Raw genomic sequence first — 4,970 nt, forward strand, 5'->3', positions numbered from 1 at the left:
AGGGGGGGACAGAGAGCCCGTTTGTGACAACAGGAAGTTGAGACAGTGTTACCAGAATAAGCACATTAAAGGATGCACATGCATGAAAGCACGCGTGCACACATGGCCGCACATGCACTTAGCTGCGAGCACATCTGGCTGCGGTTTTCGGATGCAGTGGCACATCACAGGGAAAACACAGAATCTAAACAGTGAGCAGTGACATGTTAGAGTGGGGGGGGGGGGCAGTCAGAGGAATATAAAGGTATGAGGTGGTTCGTTGGCCAGCTCTGCCCAGGACACTAGGTCATTGTTGGGTCTCTTCGTAAACCCCCGCCATCTTCCCTAATGGTCAGCCTTTTCTACGGCCTTCCTTGTTAACAATCCGGGGGTGAATGCTGGGCATTGTGGGATTTTCCCCAGCCTGTGGTGTCTTGTTGGAGCATGCTCAAATGAAGTCTGACGCCAGGAGACCAAGTCAGCAGACCACACTGACCTGATTCACCGAAGGGGCGGAGGGTGTCAGCGGGAGCCCTGATCACGTTCCCTCGACCACCTCACCCAGACGCCGCGAGATGACAATGCAGCTCAGTACAAACGACAATGTGAGCGGCGTGGACGATCTCCAAGAGAGATCAACCGTTTTCGTTCTGTTTGGTCTGAGCAAGTGTGAGAAAAAAAAACCAAAAAAAAAAAAACCCTTTTGGCTGAGTCTGTGAAAAACATTCAGTTTAAATCCTGCAGAACCCTCAAAAACACACATTCATGAGGAAAAAAAACCTCCAGGCCACATGAAAAATCCTCCTGATGTGAAGCTGCACAGTTGAACAGCCGCAGTGAAGAATGAAGACCAGGACGAGGGGGGAAAAAATGAAAAAACATCTGACATATGCTGCAAATGCAACTCTGACTCAATGCAGAACAATGCCAAAACAAAAAAAAAGGGGGCACTTAAAGTAAAAGAGAAAATGTTTAGTGTGTTAAAGCCTTTAGGAGCCCGTCCTGCTCCCCTGTCTGTAACGTAGCTGCAGCTCTATAATTCCAGCTATTAAGACTAAAGCAATTCCTATAAAGTTTCAGTTCAGTGGGCTGAGATATAGATGTAATAGAAAGATGCTTAGTAGAACATTTAAAAAAGCAGCACATGCAAATTAGTATGGAGCCCAGAAGTGGAGTCAGTGAGGTTTAATATGAGGCGACTTGATTGAGCCCCCCCGCGTCTCGTGTTCCCCGAGTTTCTCCGGATCGAGCGGGGTTCGCGGTCGGCGGGATGGCGAGGCGATTCAGGATAAGTAATGCAGAGAGCGGAGCGAGCCAAGCACCTATCTGTCTGAGAGAAGAGAGGTAATGATAACAGGAAGTGAGATGAGTTGGTGTTGCCCTCTGGCCTACCAACCCATCACCTCTGTTAAAAAGGTCCCTCTCTATAAACAGGCCTCTCTCTGCCTATTAAACAGATAGTACATTAGGAGCTGAGCTGCGCAGAGCAAAGTAAACACAGCCGTCTCAGGGTACCGGGGTGGGGGTGGATGGGGGGGAGTGAACTCCATCACTGCTCCTCTCTCTCCCGCTGTAATCCTCTCCGACTAAACACAGGAAGGAAGAGATAGGTAAATAACTCACTCTTCTGATAAACCCAATGTTTTTATTTTTTTCTGCAACTCTCTCGTATTTTCCTCTGGTTCTAGAAAGAAGCTTGTTGTGCTTCAAAGTGCAGCGGAGCAGCGGAGTTCATGTCGTACAGTGCACACGTGTATACGTGATGGAGAGGCGTATGTTTGGAAGAAAACAAAACAAGAGATACAGGGGAAACGTGGAGTGTTTAAAAAAGGAAAAAAGAGAGGATGATGGGAGAAAGACAGACACGAGCGGACCCCAAACCTTCCTGTGGTTCGTTCTGCTCCGGGCCTGAGGAGGCGACACAGAGGAAACACAGGGGGGGGGTGGGGGGGGGCTGTGGTTCAGAGAGCGGACGGATGGGGAGACAGTCGGTCCAGGTCAGTCCAGATGTGAGGCTGTTAAACAGTGGGGAAGAGCAGGGGGTCAGCGCTGGACATCTCAGGGGCAGCGCCCCCGAGTCATTCACACCTCTTTGTCACAATCTTCAGCTAAACACAGCGGTGCAGTACCCCCCCCCCCCCAGCAGGGACACAGCAGAGGAGGATCGGGGGGAATGTCTGGGATGTGGGGACAGGCTCCATAGCCTGGGGAAAGGCCAATTACAGGCTTAAAGCCCCCTGTCTGTCTGTGGCATGCAGCTCAGATAAGATGAAAGTTACTTGGGACCAATATCAACATTTCCCCCTCCGCCGCCATAAAAATGATACAATCCAGATGTTACATATAAATTTATATACATATATATATATATGTGTGTGTGTGTGTATAAAACTGCATGTTAAGTATTGTGCAGATTGGCGTTCCTCCATATTTTTACATAAGGGGAGATGATGATGGATTTCATTGTCAGGCTCCTGACATACTGCAGGTCTGAGCCCCTGCAGGTCAGTTTATGTCCAGGAGAGAGGGGGGGTCAGAGGTGAAGGGTCACGAGTCTTTAGGCCAGCACACACTGACACTGTACTGGGGGGTGGGGTAGGTTTGTTGGGTCACCTGGCTCCAACCCAGACATGGAGACGCAGACGGCAACAAAACAAAACATCAGTCTGAAAATGACACGGCAGCATAAACAGAGTGTTTCAGTGCAGAATTATTTTTTCCTGTTCCTCAGAGTCCAAGACTCAGTCAAACCAATCTGAAAGGAACAAATAGGAAACCTGCTCTAAACTGACATGGATCAAAATCTTATTTTCTTGTATTCTTTGGATTTTTCCCGCTGTGGAATTCCACTGATGCAAATTAATGCCAAAAAGACGCCGCGTTTGGGTTCATAGTTCGACTTTAATGTACATACTTTAAACACCATTTCAAAGTAAAACACAAACACGCAGCGGAGACAGAGACAGAGACGGAGACGAGGACCAGGCGGGCAGGAGGCGGGGACGTTGGGGCGAGCGCAGCTTTCTGTCCGAGCGGCGCTGTGACCAGTAATAACTCGGAGCTTGAATGTTTGCAGAGGCATGCCCTGGTAATCCCAGCGGAGTAAAGCAACAGGCCGGGGTGAGAGAGGTTAGCTCCTCTCTACTGCACTGCTGTCATCGAGACCATGCTCCGCGATGTGACAGACTAATCAGCAGTGGGCTGCACAGTCAGAGACAATACTGGCCTTAAAGAGAGTCTGTCATTAGTTAAAAAAAGAAAAGAGGAAATATGCAGCTGCAACTCGTCCCGAGCCGTGTCTCGTTGGGAGGGATGTACAGTAGAAGTGTACATGTTTAGTTTGGTGAGGTAGAGGCTCTGGCTGGGCGGCTGATGGGAGGGTAGCGTGGTGCGCCTGTGATGTTCTGGGAAGTGGTGAAAGAGCGAGTCTGTTGAGTTTCGCCTTGGCCGCACCAGCGCTGAGCATGTCTAGCATACACTTTCTGTAACTGCGGGCTGGAGCTGCACCAAGTCTGCTCAATCTGTCCCATTCAGACCCAAAAGCCAGTCACATGCCAGACAGCCAGGGCACCCAGGGCAGCAGGCGGGGGGGGCAGGGGGGGGTACGGGTGCAGGCAGGGTGGCAGTGCCAGCCAAGAAGATATGTGGCCGTGTCACATAAACATAAGCTGTTGGAGGTAATAAATGCAACGGCAGCATAAACGCATCAGACTGACAACATTTATATCCAACCAATGTGTCAATCTCCCATGGCCACATCTGTGCCCCCCCCCCACCATCTTATTAACCTCCCGGCTGCAAGACACACCGCCGGCCTTAATGGCAATGGTTGCCATTAGCAACCTGCAAATGCACAGCACATGTCCGCACATTCTTCCACGTGTTACAGCACATTGAGGCGTGAGCTCATGAGTACGACGCTGCAGCAGTTACCCAGTGTCTCATAGAGACAAAGCGTCGGAAGAGGCCGGTCCCTGAACTCAGTGGCCCCTTGGCCTCAGTGCGGCCACTGCCCGCTCCCGGGGCCCCCGGCGCGCCACAGAGGAGTTGGCCTGAATGAACTCACACTGTCCACCAGCGATGGAGTGTCCGGCTCTGCCCGGTCGTACCCACAGCAGAGCTCTCACACACTCTCAGAGCAAACACAGGCCTCCAGCGCCAGGCAGAGCCGAGAGGCGTTTCACCCCGCCATTTTGTAATGTAATTAACTTCTCCCTGTCCATGTTGAGCCAAGGCTAAAACCTCACATGGAAATTAAACAAACAGCGGGGGCACAGAGGACACACAACTCATTTCCTTTAATACCTCAATAAAACTCAGGCCCGTTTTGATTGCAAACACCGACTCTCACGTCGCGCTCAAGGCCTGACTGTGAGATCTGATTCCTGAAGAATGCCGTTCTGAACCTGCGCCAAGCGTTATATATACTATCCTGATGCTAAATACAACAACAGTCTGTTATTAACACAGGCCCACTTCCACCTGGGGACACAGTCACCTCAGAAACCTGCTCGCTCTGAGGCTGAAGCTAAAAGGAAGAAAAAGAGCGGTGAGAAAGTCGGACTTTGAATTATCCAGGTATCGTAGACCACCACGGGGGAGTAGATCAAAGTGGAGTAAATGGATACTGGAACTATAAGCCTTAAAGTCTTCTTCCTTCATTTAATAAAGCGATGGCCCCAGCTGAGGACCGAGGTTTATGAGGTTGTTTTCAAATTCCAATTAGGCACGGGGGCAACTGCTGCGAGCTCGTTTTATTTTTCCGTGATTTAGTTTAATAAGTTCCTAAATACTCGGCTGTCTTTACAGCTTCAGGAATATGAAGAGGCTCAGAGGAGAGAGCAAGGTAAGAGACAGCACGGCGTTGTTTAGCTCGTCGTCACGGTGATGTACACAGTTTTTGAATACTTTTGCTGATCACAGGTAAACATGTGAAGTGAGAGATGACTTTCAGGTCCGACTTTTTATTTATTCTCATTCTCCACCCAACC

The 4,970-nt window shown here is 49.9% G+C and overlaps 1 protein-coding gene across 1 annotated transcript in view; it reads right to left on the reverse strand.

The window, feature by feature from the left end:
- The window catches only part of scfd2 (sec1 family domain containing 2), a 91,854-nt gene that overhangs the window by 67,925 nt on the left and 18,959 nt on the right, over positions 1-4,970 (reverse strand). The gene's annotated exons all lie outside the window — the stretch shown is intronic.

The sequence above is a fragment of the Seriola lalandi genome, unplaced genomic scaffold (assembly GCF_002814215.2).
Source record: "Seriola lalandi dorsalis isolate HSWRI2012SDOR001 ecotype SW California unplaced genomic scaffold, Sedor1 jcf7180002054930, whole genome shotgun sequence".
Classification (NCBI taxonomy): domain Eukaryota; kingdom Metazoa; phylum Chordata; class Actinopteri; order Carangiformes; family Carangidae; genus Seriola; species Seriola lalandi.